Genomic DNA, 24,971 nt, shown 5'->3' on the forward strand with positions numbered 1-24,971 from the left:
CGTCACAGTCCCGTCTGCAGACAAAAATGTCAAGTCTTCCTTAAATGTGGCGTTACAAGATTTTTGTTATTGTATAAGGTAATTTCCCGACATCCTCGGAAGGGGACGCGACAGGCTGAGCCCCTGGCAGAGATACAAGGATAGGTACTGCAAACTGAAGCTCACAAGCTGTGTGCAGACAGTGTGTTGTAGAGAAGGGACAAGACCGACATTTTAATCTAGACGAATTGAAAGTACATGTTCTGTACATTAGCAGGAAACTTGTATGTGAAGCTGCTTTCAGACGTGCACTGAAGTCCGGACACTCCGGATGGGCTGTGTGCGAGAACCCGAATCTACGCAAACGTTGCTCTGGACATTTTGCGGCGTATTTCGTGACAGACCCCTGGTGAAATTTCAGGAAAATGTCAGTGAGCCAGTGTGAGAATAGAGACGGAAAATCTCTAGAAAATTCACAGTGGGCATGTTGATGACTGTAAACAAAACCACCGCTTTCCGCAGAGGAATTATCGCCCTGTCCACAGAATGTTCTGGAAATGTTCCTGTTGGTGTGAATGGTGAACTCTGTTAGATGTCTGGACCCAATGTTCCAGAGTTCATGTCTGAAAACAGCTCACGTCAGTCAATAGGACGGTATTAGCAGGAAAGCTAACGCGGATAGTTGTTGAAACGTATGTGGCTCCGGTGCTGTTGCCGTGATACGATAGAACAATAACTCACAAAATGATGAGATTTGATTGTCTCTATGACAACAAGTTCTCTACATCGACGACGTTCTGACTGGGTAATGCAAACAACGAGAGAACAGAACGCATGATTCACAAACTATGTATAGTATAGTCAGAAGCATATACATATGTATCGTGAAGCTGAACAGCAGCTGCAGTGTGAACAAAGAAGCGCCTGGATGATTTTTTTTCCCTCTTGAAATTAAACTCTCTGAACAAGTGACCAGAGGTTGTTATTGCAAACTGCCCCGGACGACGGAAACCAAGATTGAAATGTTCCTACTTAACATTCAAATTGTGTTTAAAAAAAAAACACAAAAAAAACCCAGCTTCAGCCTCAAAGACATGTTTTTCAATTAGACATGGCAAGAGCACTTGTATTTAAAAACATGCTTTTTTTATGACTTTCTGTGCGGTTGAGGTTTTGTACAACGCAGTAAAACACGGTTCTGTTGTAAAGCAAAGTACAATGGTTTCCAGGAGCAGGAATGATTAAATGACTTTGAATATACAGTCGCTGTGGAAGATGCCAGTCTTAATTCCAGGTGCCACAGTCGGGAGCAACCAAATCAATGGTGGCCTGAGCAATTCATCACCGGTGTTCATGTCCAATTACCAGCGGCTGGAATAAGAAATATGCTCTGAGGGCAATTAAGAATCCTGTCTGTCCTGTCAGCTGACTCATGGACTCGCAGGACGACTTTGTCTTTTAGATCTATGTCCTTCCTGTGTCTTTTTTTGTCACAAACTATCCATCGTCTCTAACACTTTCCCTCCCTCCACACATTCACTCTCCCTGTATTTTTGCCTTATTGCTGAAAGGAGGAGAGAAAGTGATGATGGGAGATATGAGAAGTGGTTCGTCTGCGAGCCGGAGCCTTCTGGTTTCATCTCCGCGCTCTGTTTGTGAAGCTGTCACAGTTGAAACAACGCCCGGCAGACGTCGCAGGCGGACTACAGGGAACCGTTGTCAGCAAATTGTTTGCATAGAAATGTCGATTATTCGCTGCCTTCCGCGGCGTCGGAGGCAGCCGAACCAAAGCTGCGTCAACAACAATTAGACCGTGATATGTTGGATTTTTTTGAAAGAGGAACGCAGCCGATCACCGAGGTCCTTTATTCAATCAGGCAAATTGTGTTTTCACTCTAATCTGTCCACGTGTTTACATGTGTCACCGGCGCTGCGACGAGACGGCGACGAAGAAAGGGGAGGAAAAAAACAAACAAAGCAACAGTAGAGGAAATATCTTTTTCGTTGTGAACTCAGGGAACGTTTCCTCTCCGAGAGGTTTGGGGGAGAAAACAAAACCCTTCTCAATAATTCCCGAAGAAGAGAAAACGCTGTTAAACTCCTATGAGGGTTAATACCAACTGCATGTGGTTCCTGTGTCAGTGTCAGTGAACGCACCACTGGTCACAGAACCACGATTGTGAAACTGTTGTTCACTTTTCTGTTGCACCAAACACGTCAAATATGACATTGATGATTCAAAAGTAGAGTCATCTTTTCTACGTTGATATCTATGACTTATTTTAGACCTATTTGATTACTACGAGTATCTGGGGCTCTATTGAACAAAAAGTAATTCTGAGATTGTGAGAATTATGTCACAGTATTAAAACAACAAAGTCGTCATAGAGAAGAAAGCCATATAACTTAATATGACTTTGTCCTCATAACATTATGACTTTATTTATCATTTCATACTTTATTACGACATTATTCTCAAACTCTCTGATTCTTTTTTTAATTCTCCGTTGTAGATATCTCTCATCAGAGATGAACTGATGTTTGATTAACTCTCTTCCCACAGTCTGGGATCAGGGGGGTAAAACGTGTGGATTTTTTGGCAGACCAAGTTAATTTTATTCCATTTATAATGTCAATCCGCTCTTCTGAATTGTTCATTTGTCATTCATGCCACTTAATTTCATGCCTCTACCCCGACAAAAAAATACTGCAGCGCTCCCCCGTCTTCCCTTATCTCTCAGCAACACGCACTCCCGTCCTCCCCTCTGTCGTCCAGTGGTGCCGTTCTGAGTCCAGACTGTACCTGCTCCAGCCGGCACACGGAACCGGCCACGCAATCTGAACTCTACATGTAATTTAAGCGCTGCATCCTGTCGAAAAGGGCTTTTTTAATATTATAAATGTTTTTGTCAAAAAGGACAAAAATCACACTTTGCAGGAGGTCGGCGTTAATTCGTGGCGTTGGCGTTTGCTCCAAACCTTTGTAAAGCTACACACTTGTGCACTGATTGTTTGGTGAACACACAAAGCCTAAGAGACTGTAATGTGAATCTGATTCATTTTCCGTTTGCCGCTGCATTAACTAGTTGCTAGCTGCTGATACTAATAAGCAGCATCTTGCATTTTTGTCGCACAGTAGCCGGTAACGTTAGATAACATTGTCAGGTTTTGGACAGAAGTCACATGTTAATGGAGAGTTGAAGCTCAATCAACAATCACAATGAAACTGACACTAGAAGCGACACACAACAGCTGCGACAAACCATAAAAAAAACAGGCCAGACCACCGAGATTCATATTTTCAAGAAAAAGACAAACAAAGCACTATGAATTGATGTTAATAGTGCATCAGTAGCCTTAATAGAACTATTCAGTAAAAGAACAAGAGCACTCGAGGCTGAGAAATCCACCTTACACCAGTTTATGCTGTTTCACCCAAATCACAAAAATTCCTCCAAATCTTCCACAATCCAGACCTGTCTCTGATCAAACCTTTTTGGGAGTAATCTTGCTCGCCAACAGACAGACACATCGAAACCAATCACATGACATTCTTGGCAGAGGTCAAAAATATTCTGTCAAGCTAAACCCGGAGAGCACGGAGATGGAACGAGCTTCTCAGAGCTCCGGTGGCCTCGGCGACGCCGGGTGAGAACTGACAGATGTATTTACAGAGGAGAGAGGTTTGAATGAGCCGGGCGACGTGGACACTGAGAACCTGCGAGTCAGAGTCGAGTAAACATCTGCTGAACTAGTGTGAGTCGGAATAAAATAACCATAAATCCAAGCAGTCAAATGTGACAAAGTCTGACATACATCTTTTGTCAAACAAGTAAAAGTCTGCAGGACAAGTGGCCGGCCCTGACTGATGGATGATACATCACACGTGTTGGTGACGGAGCTGCCACCCCTTCGCCACAACGTCCCTTTAATCATTCATAACTACACATGAATCGGACTTTTTAATGCGCACGAGCAGCTGTTGTTGTAAAAACGATGCAACATTTGGAGATTTTACTGTACAAAATTAAAAAATGTTCATGGGATAAAAATGTAATTTATGCATTAGACGAGAATTACTTTGGGTGAAACGATCAATCACCAGTTTGCAACTTGGCTCCAGTTCATGTGCGTGATTCAGCCCAGTGTTCAATTCAAGACGGAGTGGTTTTATGATAACTGACCTTTCATCGCGAGCTGATATGAAATTCAATTTAATTACAGTTTTTTTGGTGTTGATTAGTTGATCTGCATAAAGACGACACTGGAATGAAACTCAGGATTTTCCATTTATACATGGTTTACAATCAGCTGTGGATCTTTAAGCTTTTCACAGTGAACAGTATTACTTAGGTAAAACTAATATGTTGAATCTAGAAAATCATGATGTAGGTGATGGAAACGTTAGATACAATTCAACAAATCATACAAGACGTGAACAGAATATGGTTGGAGTTGTTTATCTTGCACGTTATGAGCAAGAGAAAAAACCTCAAACTTAACATCAACTTGCCAAGAGAAGCCTATACATAAATGTTGTTTTTTTACGAGATTCAATTCAAAGAGATGAACGGCTCAAAACTCTCTCTCAGAGAAGAAGGTCAGCATCGGTAAGTACAGTACGAGTGAAAACTCAGGGGCATGGAGACGGAGAGCCAAGGGAGAGAATTGAAAGAATTTTGAAAGTGTTTGCAGTGAAATAGAAATGACACAGTTGGCTGACAATTATGAAACATTCCCCGAATAGGATTTAAGTTAGAAATTGACTCCATTAACCCCCAGAAACTGTGTTTTGTAGCAGCCAGTGCTTGAGTTTTTACTTCCTGCTGTGCTTCATACTTTTATACGTCGCCGTTTTCAAAACCGGGCTAGGAAAAAAACATAATGTGCCATTTTGTCGACTTGTAGAACACTGTGTTTTGTCATCATTACTTTTCCACGATCAGGGATGACATCTACCCTGACAAAAGGCTCCTTGGTTGTTGTTTTTTTATGCGTGACACCAGCCGCTTCTTTCAGGAGCATTAGACATCATCATATTACGACAGCACGCAGACAACGACAACACTCGAATCAGAGGAGATTCAAACTACTTCCCTCGTGTAAAAGAGTTCAGAGTCACCGCGCTGCCTTCAAGTGCCTCTCGTTGTTGTTTCTGTCTTATGTACTTCTTTTCTCCTACCTGCGTAAACACTGCATTGTCTCCAGATTTGGTTTGAAGTGAACGGTGAAAACTCAAGTTCAACTGTTAAGTGCAAACAACGCTCCCTCCTCGTTCCCGCCGAGCTCATTGTGAATGCACCTTTTGTGCTTTTCATCATCGCGCACGCGCTCCACTGTCCTGACAACTCCGTCGGCAGTGGATTCAGAACCGAGCAGCTCGCTATGCATAACACATGCGGTCTGTCAGGCCCGTTGGATTTCATAAAACTGCCGCTTGTCATGTATTTGTCCTCTTAGTCGCTGGCAGCGAGAGCTCAGACGCATGAATTGGCGAAGCCCCCGGTGGATTCACCGTCATGATTGAAATATGTTGCAAAGAAGGAGAAGAAAACAATCTAATGTGAGGATAAACACACGGTCAAATGAGCACAGCAGGACTTGTTATTGTTGTGTATCCCTGTCTGTCTTAGGAGGCCACTGCTCCTTCCAAGAAATATGAAAATATGAAGGATTTGCATTAGACAATGTTATTTTTTCCTTCAATTACACTGGATAAAAGTGTAAACTTTGCTTCATTTATTAACATATCAATTAGAAGAAAAAAAACTATATATATTCCTGAAAGTACTAATATGATTCTTAATGCTTCAAACAGGCAGGTTTGTCAAATTAATTCTTTCTTTCCATTAAACCCGTTTGAATTATGCAGATGTGCGAATGCTCCAGAGAGACATTTTGCCACTCCGATCTCATCAGTGAATATTCCAGAGAGCCATCTGTGAACTTTTTCCCGTCCCGGCCATTTGCACGTGCTCACGCCCATAATGTTAATAAAGTAGGAGGTATTGGACTTAGCCCCCTGGGATCTGTCCACTGTCCACACACGGCCATTGAGCTCCACAGCTTGTTCTACACCTTATGATTCATCATATTTAAATGGATTCAGAGCGACAGTGGTCATAACTGCTGCTAGTAGAAGTGGATTTATTAATATGACACCTTTTTTATTCTTGTGGGATATACCACTGCACTCGCCCATTATTCAGTTATAACGTGAATTGACTGTTTTGAATCACACAAAGGAGGGCGTGAAGAAGCAGGTTAAGCCTTTTAAAATAATCCTTAAAAAAATACGGCGCAATAACAACTCAACTTTCAAGAATCACCGGTTCGAGGGAAGACGCTCCCGAGAGCCAGATTCAAGTTTAATTAGGTCGGCATTGTCCAGAATATATAGATTTACATGTAATTCCTTTTGCAGTTTGCGGTGTAATCCTGCTTCTTAACATTTCACCACCCAAGAGTATTTTCCTTTTTTTTTTCTCCTGTAAGCTCCTATTCCGACCGCGGGTCCGTTCCATTGTAGGTCCCAGATAGTGAGGAAGTTATTGTGAGTGGACACAGAAGTGGGGGATTTGATCCTGCAGGCTAATTTAATCAAGGCGGTTGAGCTTTCTGAGACTTGCTTTTGTGCGTTGTATGGGAATGTGATCACGAGGCATTAGATTTGTACCTAGGATTATCAAAACTAAAGTAGAATTTGTCAAACCAGTATTTCTATATTAACCCTGCGTTGCTGCATGGTCTAAAAAAAACATGTCCCAAAATATCTCCGCAAACAACAGGGCTAGAGACACAATCAAATGTTTGTATTGATCAGATTTTTTCTTTCCATTATATAATCATATGACAAGTGACGTTATGAGGAAGTCACAAAAAAATGATCTGCATCCTATAGGACAATAGACAAACTACAGCTTAAATAAATCAAAAAAGAAGGTATGGATAATGTATCTATATTAGGTAGGGGTGACGTCAAGGTGAAATAAAATTATTAAAATTGTATTACACTATAAAAATGCATCAGAATAAGTGTGCATTATCTGATTGGGGTATATACAGTGCACGCTTGACCTGGATTGCCCCTCTGATACTTTACATTCTTTAAGTAACGCTAACAAAGAGTGGGGCTTAAAAGGCGGCAACTTTTTTCCCCCCTTCTGTCAAACTGAGTGGATTTGGACGAGTGCTTTAGACCTCAGATCAAATACAATTAAACCCTTAATGTACATGTATGTTTGCACTTCCACATATTTGATTGGCCGACGCAGCGCATGACAAACATGGTGACTGACAGAGGTGAAGGCCTCTCCACACTCGTCACCAGGCAATTGACTGTTGATCCACGCAGACGCACTGATCCACTCGGACGTATGGCACATAGTACAGTCGTCTGTCAGGCTAATGCACTCGTCCGTCGGTCAGTCGGACGTTACATAATCCACTTACGTGCCGTCAGCTGTCAGGGCAGGACGACCGTGGCGAGTGCAGGTTGGGTTTACTGTGGATCTGCTGACAGGTTTTTCAGTGAGTTGTGCGAAAAAATGCCGGTTTGGTGTTCCGTGAGGGACACTGCTCTGCAATTTAAAAAAGTCTCTGCGGATGCCGGGGCATAATTTGCGCACAGATTAATCATGTATCCAGTAGGGTAAATATTCCTCTGAGGCTCCGACGAAACAATAACAAGGGAGATCGAAAAATCGGGTTGCTTTTCAGACGTTAATTAATTAATTAGATAATTAGACTTTCCAGACTAATTTGAAGAGAAGTTAAAAAGGTGCAAATGTGGTTAGTTCTGATAAATGTTGTAGAAAATACTTTAATTTTACTCTTGAGGAACTGTCTATTGAGGAGAACTTTTAAAAGATGTCATCAAAGTCTGACCGGTATTCAAATGACATGCGAGTCACTTGTTAACCTTGGTGGATTGAAAAAAAAGAGTATCTTATTAATCTTACTTCTGTTGAGGGGAACAACATTGGCAATGAAGGTCTGGGCTTTTGAGTTAAAAAAATAAAACAGACAGATGTATATATTCATAAGGGATCGAATGAAATTAATTTGCGCTTTACTTCAAATATTTCGGTGAACTTTGCAACGATTCAGTTAAGAAAAGGTCTGTGAATCAAAAACTAGTGTTTACAAGCTGGATTCATATTTCGTACAATGTGGACACATATTCACTGTTGGAAGTGAATTTAAAAGTAAAGTAAAAAGAATCTACTGACAACTGTCCAGACTCAACACCACAGACTAAAAACACAAAGACTCTGTGTGTCATCTGCTCCCAAAGTTAAAAACTTTCCTGGCTTTGTCCACAAATTCAACTTTTTCTTCTAATTTCTTTTGTTTTGTTTTGTAAAATATTTAAAATAGTACATTTCCCTTAAAGAGCTGGAGTGCAAGTTCAAATCTTCTAATCCACAGTCTACACTCACCTTTCACTTAAGTCAATTAAGAATCAAGTGGCGGCGTTGCGCGACACATTTGCAGCGCTGGTAAGTGTCTAATAGCAGCTTAGTGGTCAATACACGACGGCACATCTGATTACAGCGGGGTTTCCACGACATTTCATGAGGCAGAGGTAATTATCTGCCTCATGTATAATTTAACACAATATATAGTGGCTTCAGCAATTTAAATGGCGGCAACCTGTACAGGCAATCAGCACTGAGAACACTGATTAAACTGTCTTTGATTAGAGAGCTGTGAGCGCACGGCGCTGAATGCTAAAACACATGACAAATGAGGCGCGCGCGCACACACACACACACACTCACACACACACATACAACTATGAAAAAATTTTAAAAAAACAGAGGGTAAAAATGGCGCCTGCTCTCCTCTGCTGTCTCCTCCGCTTGCACCTTGTTGGAGGAAGCTCTCCACTGAAGTGACAGCAGCACACACCAGAGGGTGCGAGCCCCGTCGCTGCAGCGCGCCGACCGCCTCTCTCCCCGAGCGTCGCACTACTTCCGGTACACTGGCAGGAGAAGAAGCGTGCGGCAATACGAGTACAGGGCGACCTCACGCGCGCACATGACACGCATGCATACACATGAGAAAAGCATATCGCAGCACACAGGACACATACGCACTCTCCCTCTCTCTCTGCCCTCCAGTTCACACACACAGTCACATGTACTGTGCCATATGTACATGTGCGCCTGCCTCGTCTCACTTCAGTCCACCAAACACACACTCACTTCCTGGTATTTCACCCGTCACACACATTTATCTTAAAGAACCCAGCCCAACACTTCCTTCACCGGGTGCCATCCCCGTAAGCCACCCATGGGACACAGCGGTATCTGGTGGCATGCTGTGGTTTGCGAGTTTTTCCTTGTACACCCCAGCTCCATGCCATGCTAATGCCCCGCAACCCTGGAGATGCCGCTTGCCACGGCAGGTGGCAGCTGGGGACATCGCGGGCACTTCGAGTGGGCCTGTTAACTTGGAAGTCTGCATGTTGAAATGTGACGCGACGACATGGTACGATTACATAACGGGATCCGCACAAACACTTGTCAGCAGAAACGCTCTGATTCAGGCCAGTTCCTCTGCGACGCCGCACGGAGAAGTGTGACCTGGACGCCGCTGATTTGCAGCGCCAAATTACAAACACGCAAGTTTTAAAAAACTTGGGGATTTAATCTGTAAATGATACAGTATTTATACCTCTGATGCCAATTCCCATATGGCCATGTTCTCATCTCCAGACTTCAAGAGACTTAGAAACAACCCTGCAACTTTTTAAACTTTTTTTTTTTTTACTGCTTCCATCAGAGCCATCACTCATCGTCACTTGGCAGTAATGTGAGGACATAGCCCCAATTTGTTTGAAATAAGAAGTTGCTGTTTACTGTTAAAGCCTCCTGAACTCATTAGCCGGCTGTAAATTTGACAAAGAGCATATTAGATTTATTGTATTTATCTCGTCATGGCAGCATCCTTGTCATTTTGTCCTGTGCTACCACGAGCAGCCATGCTGTCTGAGTGTATGATGGAATACCTAGGGCCATTATCACTGACAGACTGAGACCCAGGTACCGGGCGCCAACAGGGGATGTGTATTAAATTGTTCATTTGCACATGCCCTTGATACTTTGAGCCAAATCAAATCAGTTCGGAATAAAAAAAGGATCAAGAATTTCCTGTTCTCTGTCATTTCTCAATGACTTTAACCAAACTACAGCTGGTCATGGTTTTCTTCAATCCTGCGGGGCTGCAATAATCCCCTTCTTCATCCACTTTTAATTCCCCCATCACCATAGCAACAGGCTCTGTTGTCAGGTGTAAGTTGATAAGCACACTCCACCCATGGCTATCGCGCATTTACATAAATAGCCGTTCCGCAAGCTTGTCTGTTTCCCTGGAAACACCAGGTGATTCTCCAAGGCAACCTCCGCCCACAGAGACGGTCCGCTGCATTGTGTGTATGTGTGTGTGAGAGGAATAACACACACACACACACACTCACACACACACACACACACACACACACACACACACACACACACACACACACACACACACACACACACACACACACACACACACACACACACACACACACACACACACACACACACACACACACACACCTAACCTTATCCTAGCTTAAACCCAACTAATCTTAACCTGAATCAGTGTCAGTGTAAGTTTTGGTAAGATCTTTCTCAGCATCTTTACAATATCATAACAAAACACACATTCCTGTGTGACAAACAAACAAACACACCACTTATCTATCAAGGGTGAAACATATTTTTTTGTTGAACTGAAAAGCGGTGTTGACGGGGGGGTTGTTACCTCACATCAAATGATAATATATATTAATAAGTGACATAATAAACATAATTCCGTGCTGCGTGACAGTGAACAGCTCAGATGATCAGAACATAAAAAAGTGTGAGACTTTTTCTTCCAGCATCGCCATGACAACCATGTTTGTCCTTTTTTTTTTTTTTTTCCTTGTCTGGAGAGAAGTGATACTGTGATATATAAGAAGTGACATTTTACAAAGGGGGAAGCGAGCGCTGCACGGCGCCGCCTGGAGTGTCACATTCGCTGGAGTGTCACTGCGGAGGGGGAATGAAGGGTTTACGTGGATTTACATTGATATGAAAAAAGATGAAACAGGTCAGATAAGGTCATGTGTTGTGGTCACCTACAGTATTTTGTGGGGGGAAAATAGATTTGCAGTCGTACCACTTTTACACTTCAAAGTGTATTAGTGAACAACTTTACTGGTGTTGCAACTAACGATTATTCTCATCATCAAATCATCAGATGATTATTTTCTCTACTCTTCTCTTCTTTAAAAAAGAAAAGAAAAACACCTACATTGTCCCATTCATACAGGCTGTTTAAGCTGAAATCAGAGATTGATTTTGTCAATTTTGCTTAAAAATATATTTGATTTTCTGTCCATCAACTCACCAATTAATCAAGTGATTGTTTCAGGTCAAACTCGAACTCTGATCTACTCCATGCCCTGATGCCCTCAGTAAATCAAACTTTTTTTATCATTGTAAACACAAAACTGGGGGCGCCAGCAACTCGCACCGAACTAAATCATGACTGCAAACCATCACACGTAGAGGTTTTGGATTAGGCACTGAATGAAAGTACAGTTGTTTTCTGCCTCTTAAAACAAAATGCAACTTCCTTGAAGTGACACTTCCATAACCACAAAGCTGCTCAGGCAACTGTGCACCACAGGCACTGCAAATGAGTGGAAACACATCTGTTCCAATGTAAGAGTTTGGCAACGTGGGCTGCATTCCGCATAATAAAAGATGGGACATGACTTCAAAAACAATGTAAGGGCAGTCGGAAGGGACAAACTCTTGCTGAAGATAATCTCATTTATGCATCATCGAATTAACTGTTTCATGACAGACAACTGACACTCCATCTCCTTTCCCAGGAGAGAAAACTCTGAAATCAATTTTTAAGCCATGCACCACCATAAACAGCCAGGGCGCCGTAAATTGTCCTCATAGCGTTGAGGGTAAAATATTTCCTGCCCTCTATCTGGCCCCAAGCTTTGAGGGGAATGGCTATATCGCCGGGTGTCATTACAGCCCGGTGCAGTCTGAGGTAATGGGACAAGAGAGATGAACAGAGGTGCCGTCTGCTTGCCTCAGAGGTCTCAGAGTTTATCATGCCTTTCGATGTCTGAGACGAGAGAGAGAGAGAGAGAAAATTAGGAGTGCAAACACACATTATACTTAAATTAGATCAGTGGCGCTCTCCCTCGCTCGTCACCACTTCTAAACCGCGCGTGCCTGGAGGGCGAAAGAGATTTACCTTAATTCCAAAGGCACACAAAAGCCGTTTTGTTCTTCTATTGTAACAACACCATCAACAGGTTTGTGTGGGCAAGCGATTATAGAGGGGAGGTTTTTTTGGGGGGATAAAGTGCCTGTCGTGTTGTTCCCTGCAAAACACGAAGCATTACAACCGCCATCCCACAATCCGCAAAACAAGGTGTTTGCGTTATTGTAATTCGTCAAAATTAAAGCAACCTCGGTGGCGGCAGCAGCGTCTTTCATGCCTCGGAGTATCCTTGGATCTTTGCCTCTTGATTCCTGACATTAAAACTGTCCCCTTGCCATTTGTTACGCATATATTAGCCTTTACATGATTGATTGAATTAATTCATTATTTTTCTGTGTTTAATCTTCTCAAAAAAAAAAAAAAATAAATTAAAAAAGAGAGAACTGCCTCTGGGTTGGGTTCTGAATAGGAATTACCCGGCGGAGCATAGCTAATTACTAAGCATTAGCATATGCAAATGAGTGCCGTTATCTTGTGTACAAAATGTTGCTTATGGTAAACACTGGCTAATCACTTTAACGAGTTTAGCTGTTAAATGCTGGTAATTGCATATTGTTTAAACAGATGGGCTCGATTCACTGTAACTGAAGCATGGGGCAGCAGTGTAAGATATTCTTCTTTTGTGTCCAATTCCTGTTTCACCTTGGCTGCTGCGCTTGCTGCTGCAGCTCCTTTGATGCAAAGACTGAAAAGAGAATAAAAGATGTGCTCTGCCTTCAGCATTGGCCGGGCTACTGTTACGTAACTGCACCTCATAGCGATGGACACAGTAGAACGTATGGAAACTTTATCTCATAAATGTGCGAGGATAAGAAGGAAAGAAAAACAAAAGGGGAAAAATATTACGAGAATCGGCGAATGTAGCTGAATGTGTTGACACAGAATTCCACATTCCATGTTAGTAAAAGGAGTCAAAGAGAATGGGACCCTAAAACAGGGAGAGTTGAGAGACGCTCGGCTTTATGAAATATCCTCTGACACGGCGCGAGCGACAGCCAGATGAGAGCTAATCGCAATCATCTTAATTGCGGCAGAAACAGAAGCACACAGAGTTTTCTGCCACTCCACTCCACTACGTGAAGGAACTTCAAACTAAAGAGCTGAATGTCGCAATCTCTGGCTTCCGAATTCTCCACAGTGCGACTTTAACAAGTTACTGAAAAAGAAGGGAAGACGACTTCCCCCCAGAGCTACACAGTCCAGATACTGCCAACTACTGTACTTGGAATCCAAGTGTATGAGCACTTTCACTTACAAATTATCAGGCATGCACCTTGTTTTGTGCATATGATCCCAGAATGATATGTTTAGTCTGAATAATAATGATTTCAGTTGAACTCCGTTTCAAGAAAATACTTTAAATTAATCAGTCACTCGCGTTAATGCAAGCATTGTAATAGTAGAAATATTTCCAATAACTCTTCCATAACATGGCATGAATCTGATTTGAATGGCATTTTTTGAATGATTGTGAAAATTACTTCTGGGGAACGAGGGAATAGCACGGGCTGGGTTGTAAACATCACCAGTGGGAGCGCGCACGGCTAAGAGGCCAAAAAGCAAACAGTCCAACAAACTTGTAAATTATACGGCGTTTAATTAAACATTTTCCAGTCATTAACCTCTACCACTGCAGCCAGAGAGCGTCGCCTCTTCTCTCTCTGCTGCCCGGATTATTTCACTGGGCGTTTGTAAAACGGGAATATAAACAATCGATATTCCCTGAATGAGAGGTCGGTCCCGCCGCCCCTTTTATCAGTTAACTCTGTCTGAACTCTGCATGAAGAAGGCGGGGTCAGTTCATGACAGGAAGAGAATTCTTCTTCATTCCACTGCACATAAGCAGGAAAGGGAAGCAAACTGTGGTGTGACTGCCGGTGCACCAGCACCAGGGTTGAGATAAAGTCAGAGAGAAACTGAAGGCACATCGTGTTCCACCTTCTTAAGACCCCGGTAATGAATCCATCACTTTAATTTCATCTGTTATCCACAGAGAAAGAAACGCAGTCTAATTAACCAGGAAACACTGTGATGTAGCAAATTTCAAGTTTTTGAGGAGATCCTTCTCATGTCAGAAACGTTTCACAGCCCGACATTTTTCCAAGGGCTGAAAGAAATGATTATTTATTGATTAATCTGCCAATTATTTTCTACATTTGCTCTACAAAGCATCAGAAAAATAGAGGGGGAAAAAATTCCCCCGAAAAATGTCTTGTTTCCTCTACAGTTGATAAAAATGAGAAATCTCCTGTGCACTGTCTTGCTCACTGTGTCACCAATAAATAAATATACTGGCAGAAAGAAAAAAATGACTTTTAAAAAATTGTTATCCAAGTTGTGCTTCTGTCAAACACACATCACTTCACAATCATAAAACAGAGAAAACTTATTTTTTGGGAGGTTCTGCAACCGGAAGTAGGTTTGTTATGTTACCAGAAGATAAGATAAGATATTCCTTTGTTCTGCCCACAACTGGGAAATTCATAAGCAAAAACTACTGAATGAGGAGATGCACTGCAAGCCAAATAGAATTAAGACTCTTCATCTTAAGGTCCAATATTTATGTCTGAATGACAAAATGGCAGAGCTTCCAAAGACGGATAAAACCCGCAATGTTCTACGTTCCCAGTCTGACGGGACGTGAACTCAAACAGAAGTTCCAGTCTCACGGAGGTGTGAGGGAAAGCTGAAAATGTGCTTCTCCTCAAACTCGGTTCTCGATTTCAGAGAAAGCAGGTCACAACAGAAAGACTTCAGAGTTTATCAGCGGAGGATTTTGTGGAGAAGGGGGCCCAGTGGGAGGCGACGCTCTGTCCTCAGAGGTTATTGCCCCGTGAACAACGGTGGACAGTGAGAAGCCCAGGGGCCAACTTTCCATTCTGTAGATGGCCACAGTTTTATACCACACACACACACACACACACACACACACACACACAGAGTTTCTGAGGCTGTGTGTGTGTGTGTGTGTGTGTGTGTGCAGGAAACACAAAGACACAAAGGTAGTCAGGCCAAGAAAGAAAAAATGCTTGCATGTCTCTCTGAGTCACCCTGCGGACCTCTTACAGAAAAGATATAATCATTTCATCATGTCGCAGTGAACACCCACCTTATCTCCTCGCTGTGGGGAACAGGGTGTGAGTCAACCCCACCAGAAAAGACCATTTTGCTCCCTAAGCACACTCATTTGATGATACAGAAAATCCATCACAATAACTCAGCCCTCCGTGGGGGTGGGACTTCAACAATAATTGCGAGCAAGTGGCTCATACTTTTTTGTGGAGTGGAATGTAATTAGAATCGGCACGTTTCATTTCTGTTCCTGTAGAAAAATACGCAGCAGTCTGGGCTCCAATTTGTCAAGACTCAAAACTCTCTGGCTCCCTCATACTTCTGTGTGAAAAGACAATGGAGGAAACAATGGTTTATCCATTCATTGAAAGGCAGGGATGTCATTTCATTAAAAATGATAAATGTACTTTACATCTGTGAACACATTGACTGCTGATTGTTTTTTTTTCTTTCTTTTAGCAGTTTTGTAGAAGACGTTTAAACAAAAGCAATCCATGATCGTTCTGCAATTCTTTAAAGAATACGTTGGTTTGAGTCAGAGATTCAATTATCAGTCGATAAATCAATTCGTCAATTGGCCCCGTTTTGCAAATTAAAGGTCATTGTTTTAAGCAAAAATTAGAAATATTCTTTGATTTTCGCTTCTCAGGATTTTCTGCTTTGCTTTGTCATATGATAGTAAAGTGAATATCGATGGGGTCTTTTTGTTTTTTAACTATTTCAGTACATTTTAATGATTATTTGAGGAAAATAATCTGAGAACAATCAATGATGATCTCTCAGTTTCAACTGTTGTGAATGCCGATGCCACACCTGTTGACCAAAGTCTTCAAACACTTCCGCATTTGCCTCATTCTTCCTGACCCTGAGCCAAGTCCATTTCTATACTTGAAAATTATTATCCAGCGGGTACAGTACATGTAAAATCTCACAGATACGAGATCTTACCACACCATTATGTACTAGCGTAGCTGGTGTTTAGGTCTTTCGGTGTGCGAAGAGTCCCCATTTGCTGTAAGTGTGAAGCACTTTTCAGAATCATTATGTTGACGAGAGGTTGAAATGTTTCTCTGAGTGTGAATTAAAGGACATAGCTGAAGCAAAAAGCCACTAAACCCACAAAGATTTGCATCTTCTGGTGATTTCACACCAATGAAGGTATAAATATTATCTTTCACGTCTGCCGATAAAGTTATTTTCGATTCCTTTACACTGGACCGTTAAGGGAAGCTTCTGCTCTCTGTTTCCCGTTCTAGGTGAAGGTCGGAGCAGGTGTGGGCAGACGTGTTTTCAGTGCCAGTCTCTCCGGACGCTACTCAGCCACCAGCAGACGTGGAGTAACCAGCCGTATCAGATATTTCCATGTCTCCAGTGTTCAGTGTTCCAGTCTGGAAATCACCTGCTCCCGGGACACATCCATCTTCCATGATGATGGGCCTCCCCAACATCCTTCCATCTACAGCCTTCCTCTTCTACCTCTAAACCGATCCCTCTCTTCTATTCCCCCCCTCACTTTGCTCTAAGGGACGGAGAGTCATTAGCAGGTAATTTGGGGGGTGGGGGTGGGGGGGGGGGGTGATCCCAGCGAGTGTCCGTGGGGCTAACCGGATGGGGAACTTGACAGTGGCCGTTTTTCTCGCCGCTCAGGGGAAGATCTGGGAATTTTGGTTATTTTGTCCCTGCTCTGGAGGAGAGACGTTGTAATTGGCTCCCCTCAGAGAATGGCTAGCATCGGAGCCAAATGAGCCAAATATTAGATGTGCATCTCTCTGTCTCTCTGTCTCTGTCTTCAGGGCGGATGAGGCAGCTCTGATTTTCACCCCGTAGTGTTTGAGCAGGAGGGGAGTGAAAACCTAGCTTTGTGATTGGATGACATGCTGGGTGATACATTGTTGAACTGCTTTGACCGCTGTGCTACGAATGTTACCATTGAAAACCCCTCGCTCGTGAAATATACATCAGGATCTCAGCCAGTTAAATATAGATGTTGTTTATGGTATGTGGAACTGTGTGAGGACAGTATGGTGTAGTGTGTGTGTGTGTGCGTCACTGACTGCTGCCGCGTGTCACTGTACCCTGCTAGGAAACGCCTGACATGTGCTCTTCTTTGTTTACCGGGCTTGAAATGAGGCCATCTCATCTCTTCTACACTTTTCAAGTATCTGACACCTTCAAGACGCCTGAGTGGACCTGCGCTCGCCAACGTGTCTTTCATCTAGTTTTCATCTCAAGTGGGACTCCTTCACACACACGGCTTTTTCATCAAGTAACAAGTTTTGGCAATGAAAGTGAGCCACTATGGTCAAAGACTTTTTTTTTCTCCTTTAGATTCTGTTCAAAATCAAAGCTATTTACACAGGGAAGAGGTTGGGCTAACCTCCTCAACTATTGTCTCCTCACTGAGATTACAGAGAGAATGTAATGATGGGGTTTTATCCAAGGCCAGAGGACAGATGTGTTGCTCAGAGGATGGGTGAAGATGAATAGGATATTGGACATATTTCATTATTTCAAGGCAAGAGAGTACATCAAACTTATTTTTAACAGTACAAGCCCTAATATCATGTGGATTCATGGCACCCACCAGCCATCTGTCACGTATTATCTTTAAAATGGATAAGAAATGGCCCGATTCATGTTTTAGATTACACTGCGAGTTTTATGTGTGCTAGCCTTCACCAAATACACTAAAAGTGAGGGATGCCAGCTCAAGTTCCAGGTGAGTTCCACACTAAAAAAATAGAAACTCTAGTGATGAGCTGTGTCCCATATCTACAAGGGGATAAAAATGGTGTTGCTAACACTGCAGGGCCTGACTGCGACTTGTGCATGCAGCGAGATGGCATGCCAGAAGGCCAAGGGAATCTCATTCCCCTATATTTTTTTTCCTGTCTGGCCCGGGCTAACCTCGGACGAATGATAAATGAGCCGTTGAAGTCGAGGTCTTGTGTGCAGTCCTCACCCATGCCATAGCTTGTCAGTGTGGTCACTGTCACAGGGGTTCAGTGATTGAAAAGAGAAAAGGAACAATGAAGCATCCGGTAGCAATTTTCCCCCGAGCACAAAGAGCAGCTGTATACGACTAATATTTAAGAACCCTTCATTTCCTCCTCTTTCACCAAAGACGTTTACAATTACAGTAATAACAATTATTGTGATTGCAACATTCAGAGCCGGAGATCTTCCACATCTCCATTTACCACGAAACGGTTATTTACCGTACGTCTGCAGCAGGCGCTGGTCTCTACACCAAGTCTTCACTCTTTCATAGAAACAGCAGTCATTGCCATGGTTACGCAAGAAATATGAGATATTCCACCTTTTTTTTCCCTTTGCTCTTGTGTCAGTAAAATCACTGTCTGAAAGATAGTCAGACAAGATCCACCATCTCAGTGCCTATTAGAAATCTCATTTAAATACGCCATGCTTCTATAAAAGCAATTTAGAGAATGGCGGTTACAGCTAAGCGAAATACTGCGGTTCAGTGTATCGACATGGTTTTGGGGGGCTTAATGATCTTTATAGACTAGTTATTTTTCTCCGTCTTATTAAGCACAACTCACATTGGTTAAAGGCACAGGCCAATCGTGAAAGTGGAAGGATTTTTCTGCCTGGCGCTACCAGGTCTTGTTTATCTGTAATGTGAAAGAAAGGTGTACATCATGGCAAAGTGCTTCCACATCCTCTCTCTTCATTGTAGAGAAATCTCAATTCCATCTCAAGGACAGTCCTCCTCACATGCCAACTGTTCATCTGCAGCGACAAAGGGGAGTGTAAATGTTAAATGATCCTTATCCTGATGGTTTCTGTTTTTGCGTGAAATTCCCTCAGGGCTGAAAGCCATTTGACACATGCCGTTGCCATGGTAAGTGGAAGCGTCGCTGAAGAGGCGGGAGGGTCGGCTAAAGGTTAAGATGTCTGCGATTGGCCGAATGGGCACTAAACGAGGAAGGGAGATGTGGAGTTTTGGGGCTGTGATTGGACAGATGGAAAGTGGTGCGTTCCTGGTTGGTTGTGCATCGCGCTTTTGGAGCCACGGACACACACTCACCATGTTCTCATCTGCTCCTGCTAATTAGCTGTTTGCCTGAGAGAGCACTGTGCTGCCCGCCAACCCCATTAGCCAACCAAACTGTCCCAACGAATCCCAGCTCCACAAAAAAACACACACACATTCACTATCATACCCGGTTCTCCACCGCAGCCCCCACTGTGCTCGTAGCCATGGGACTGAAAGATTTTATTTATCTAATTCCCCAGACCCTTTGAGTGATGTGTTGATGCTGAAATTGCAGGGTGTGCTCGGTTTAAGGATGGCCAAAACGTAGTGTGCGAGGGGGGCGCACTCATCTCTCATCATCCTCCTCCCATTCTGCTCCAGCGCATTATTAGCCATCAGCTACTGCTGACAACCTAACATCAGCTGGCCAATTAATGCCTATGCTTCTTTTTTAATCAGGCGCCTGTGCAGATGCCTCAGTCAAACAGTGTCTGGGGCCTGGCTATTTGGAGGCCGCTTTTTTTTTATATTTGTGATGCTCTATAATGATTTCCTCCAGAAAAAGCGGAATTCAAATTTTGCCAGATGATTAGTACTCAATGGGAGCATCTTGGAGAGAAGCCTGGAGGTAGCGTTGCATCCAGCGGAGAGCCACAAAGCGTGCACACTATACTGCACAATCACCACAATTAGCGAGTGTTTGCAAGACAGACCTTCAAAAGGTTAGCAGCATGAATGATTCAACAGAAACACAATGCATGCACGTTTCAAAGACAGTCTGGTGCAGTTGCTCAAAGAGCATCGCAGGGATAAAACATGCCTGGCTACGATAGCTATAGCTGTAAAAGAGGTGAGCCGAGATAAACAGTCCTTTGCAGAAGCAGAATAAAAAGATAAAAACAGAAGTTCAAATGGGCAACAAAAGGGAGCTGCTTAAAACGAAGTGGCAGCTGAAGAAGCGACAAAGAGACCCATCTTCTCATTACCGTGTCAACAGAAGTGGCCCGTGTGTACTGCCGAACGGAAAGGGGAGGGTCAATGGCAATGAAAGAGCGAGGGAGAGAGACAGATAGAAGTGTGGGCTCTCCAAATGATACTGTCACCAGATAAGGGGGGGCCATTCGGTTGTGGCTGACGCTCCAAAGCCGGGTCATGCAACCATACTTTTGGCAACTGCTCAGTCTGCTGTCACTCAGCGGACTCCTTACTGGGCTAAACCTGGCACTGGAAACCTACCACGTTTTCCCATAGATGCTCGAATATAAGTGTGAGCACTCCTTAGCTTACTTTATCTCTCTTTATCTCTACTCTCTTTCCTCCATCAGCTAACAATCTGCGGGTCGGTATCTGCAGTCTCGTCACGGAGCTCACACAGGTTATCCTGATGATAGCAGATGTCATTTAATGCGGGGGGGGGGGGGGGGGGGGGGGGTTGTGAAGGGGCTAGGGCTAATGGAGAGTGGAGCAAATCTGATTTCTGTTTGACAACATTGTTCTCTTTTCTAACTCCACCTGCCAGACTGCCTTGAACTGGGCACGTGGAGCCGGGTGCAGCTATAGCGGCCGGGGTCAAAGAACAGGGCAAGGTCGCAAACTGTTTTTTGTTTTTGCGGAACAATACACATTGGAAAGTTGTTCAAAGTAACACCACCAGCCGGACACTGATTTAAAGGACAAATGAATTTGACATCCGCACCTAAAACTATCAAGAGTACACAGCGTGTAAGTGGGTCAGCAATTACAACGACCGAAGAAGAAGCCGTGCCCTGCAGCAGTCCGTAGAGGATGTGACTGCATAATCCTGAAAGGATTGCCATTTGTCACTTACCATTGTATTTGGCCAGACTTAGTTGGCAGGGACAGAAACAGTGCCATCCACAAGTGGACAACCCTATGGGAAAGACTCTTGCAGTGTATAGATTTTAATCAATACACCTTGGGGGGAGGGTAAAAAGATGGACATTAACGGTAAGCAAATAAATCATGCAAAATGTTGTCATGCTGTCAGGAGAAATGTTCGGATTGCGGGTGCCCTATAAAGGTCAGTGGTAACATATTCACTGAGATGAAGAGAGATGGCACATGACTCAAGTCTCAGAGTTGAAGTCAATGTGACAGGCCGGGCAGGCAGAGGCTTACAGGGAGGGCATCCCAAATCTCACATTCACATCTGCGGCTGCGGAGACGTACGATGCAGAGGTTGTACAACACATCAGTCTCTGTCACTGGTGGTAACGCACGCTGTCACAGCTCTGGATGCTGGACCTTGATGAGCAACTTCTTCTTCTGCGTAACTGCCAGGACCGATTTGATCGCATGTTGCACAATCTTCTCTGTACGTCTATAAATAGGAGAGTTAAACAATAGAGCTAATTTCGTTTGCTAAAGAAGAAGTGGACTGGTATTCACAGTCTGGCCAGTGTTAATCATAATATTCCTCAGCACGCGATTGGGCACACTGCTGTTTGCGCAGGGAGACAATCAGAAATGCACGGCACGCATTGAAGCAGGTGTGCAAACAGATAATGCAAACATACACATGATGGCACACAATGCATGGATGCACACGTATATGCACAAACACAACCGCAGACGATGTTGGGGAAATAGAAACGATTCTGGAGCAGAAATGAACGAGCTTGCGCTGCACGGTGCAGCTCACTGGTCAGATAGCGCTTCCCCCTGGAATATGGAAGAGAATAGACTGCGCTCATTCTGTATGCATCACGCATTCGCCACACACCCCTCTTATCTCCTCAGCTGACACAAGCACCCCCGTAATTAAATGTGACTTCTGTCATCTTTCCAACTCCAACAAATGAAATACCGACACACGCACCCTCCCAGAGGCCTGTGTGAAGTCTAACCTCACTGTCAACGGACCTTAGGGTGGGCCAGAGAAGGGGGTGCAGGGAGAAAAAAAAAGAAAAAAACATCAGACAGATGCTTTTTAGATCAAAGTTGGCCGGACACAAAACGAGCATAGCGATGTGGAATAATTCACACAAAATCTAATGGCCATGAAAGGGTTCTTTTTTTTCCCCTTAAGAGATGAGCTGTGGGACATGTCCAGTGTTTCCTGTGTTCTTACCATCAAAGTAAATGACTCTCTCACTATGGGTCATTACTGCAAGCGGCTCCTGTCAATAATGAGTAAGCAGCCCTTAATCTAATTTGACAGAGGGCCGCGCAGCTCTGGTGAAAAGCCACCCTCCCCACCATAAAGAGCAACGGACTGCTTGCTGTGCTACAGCCCTCACTTTGAAACGAGGGGGGAAAAAGGCCGACAGCCGGAGAACGTTTTTCTTGTTTCGCCACACATTTCTTAGAGCAGATGCACAGATCGCTGTCAAACAAGCAGCTTAATTCCTCCTCTTTGATGCGAGTGGTGGGATCTCCTGTTGTGATCAAAGTGCTCAGTCATGCCAAAATACATCGACTGTGACTGATTTCATTATTGATGGGTGGCTGCTTGGTTTTGCTGACTGACCCCAACCGACTGTGCCGTGTAATGCCCTGAGGATGGCAGACCCTCTGCCCCTCACCTCCTCCACACTTGCCTTTTACCACCACTGGGCTCCAGTCTGACTACCCTGTCAGCCAGTCAAGCCCGCTCGACGCTAATGCAATGTGACCACTTCCCCGCCCTCCACCTCTCTTTGTGATGTCAAGGGCATATATATTCAGCACTATCAGTGTGGAACAGCTGTACTCAGTCTGGTGCTCGGTGCCCGTCACCCTGGGTCCCCGGCCGTGGTCGGGAGCCCTCTTAGGCACTAAAGGTCATTAACGATTTATTTCATTTCAGCGGAGGCTGACCCCGGGATGCTGGTGGCAAACATCAGAAGGCAATCATACAGAAAAATGGACAAAATTGAAGTTGTACAAGTTGATTTTTGAAGCTTTTTCAGGAGGTCAGATGGGTTGAAAGTGTTAAAACATGATAAATACAATGGCGGTTGCTCCGGAAGCTCCGAATCTCCCAGGATTTCTTTTCAGACCAAGGATTCCTTTGCACAAACTTTCCCTCACACTGAATACGAGACAATTTTCCTTTTACATTGTTTTTCCACGGCAGTATAAGAACGTTTTTTCGTTTTGTGCAAAATTTGCATCCTCACAAACACGATGCTATCAGAAATGACAACTTAACAAGAGAAAATTATAGTGTGGCAGGTTGGTTATGCCTCAAGGTTTCCCTGAGTGATCAAAATGTTAATAAGCGTCTGTCGAACAATTTAGTGTCTTCATTTGTGTTATTCACTTGCAATTCTTTTTAAAAAGTGTGTCTCTTGTTCTCTGAGAAAGTCTTCATGCACCCACCCATACACCCACCACTCACTCATTACACAACATTCAGGTTTATGAACCAACTTCAGGGTCACCGCTGGCAGAACATTTGTCTTTCACACCTGCCTGTGCTCACACATGCAAATCTGATTAAATATTGAATAATCACTCTAAATCCATACCAATCACCATAGTGACACTCAAGTGAGTTGACAAGTGGGTCACAACATCTGCCGTGCAGCTGCGGTTATGTAATGGTGGATTAAATTCTGTGTTTCACACAGAGAATTTATTGAAAGGACAGCCCCGTGAGATGCGGCGTCTCATTTTCGAGGAGGACGAGGGGGGATTCTAATTTGTGAGGGGAGGCAGTGAAAGGGCAGCCTGACATTTGGGGAGATAGGTTTTGTTTCTTTCTTAACAGAAGTTTGATGAGATGATATATGTTAGGCGTTCAGCACCGATTAGTCTGAGATACAGTATGTATATTGTTCATTTAACATGTGGAGAAATTTAAACCAGCTGACTGTCAGGTGACTCTGTGAGTTAGATAAGTCTGGATTTATGGAAGCACATTTCACCACTTGAAGGAGGCAAACAATTTGTTTCGAGTACTTTTTGTTTCAAGCCCTTGTTCTTTATTGGCTACACATGGAGAAGCCAGTCTCTCCGCTGAAGCGATGAAATTAAACTGGTATCGATCTCCTCATCGAACTCCCAGTTAGACAGAAAACAAGTGTCCCGCAATATATTATCAGAGTTTGGCATGATGCCTCCACACAACTGACACTTGTAAATCAGACAACAAGAATTGGTGACTTCAAAATCATCGCAATACTGATAAAAATGACGATAAGGTATAAGGCCTTAATTTAATATATGTGATCCTTCTGTTATCTCCCCTGACACCTCCCAGCATGGCAAAAATACTTATTCACCATAGTCTGGTGAAGTTACATTTCACCCTTAATTCACAAACTGCCAACCTGATTATGAAACCAGCTACAGGCCACGTCCGTGTCTCCTGTGGTCGGAGGACTATCCCTATTCATGTTATTTGTTCGTGGGTGTGTACGAGTGTGAGTCCAGCTCATCTCGTTTTTGAAATGTGGTGTGGGCAGGGACGAGGGAGACGAGAACGAGACAAACATGTTCTCTTCTGCTACACTGCTGGCGCAGCAGGTCTCACAGCGTCATCGCCGGCGTGACTCATCTCATTTTAATATGCTACTTTGATGAGCTGGTGGTGGGGAGGGAGTCCCCAGGGACGACACACTCTCTC

General features: G+C 43.6%; 1 long non-coding RNA gene across 9 annotated transcripts in view; it reads right to left on the minus strand.

Annotated features, from left to right (window-relative positions):
* Positions 1-24,971, minus strand: part of LOC118318591 — a 175,554-nt gene that overhangs the window by 4,483 nt on the left and 146,100 nt on the right. The gene's annotated exons all lie outside the window — the stretch shown is intronic.

Source organism: Scophthalmus maximus, chromosome 12 (genome assembly GCF_022379125.1).
Source record: "Scophthalmus maximus strain ysfricsl-2021 chromosome 12, ASM2237912v1, whole genome shotgun sequence".
Classification (NCBI taxonomy): Eukaryota; Metazoa; Chordata; class Actinopteri; order Pleuronectiformes; family Scophthalmidae; genus Scophthalmus; species Scophthalmus maximus.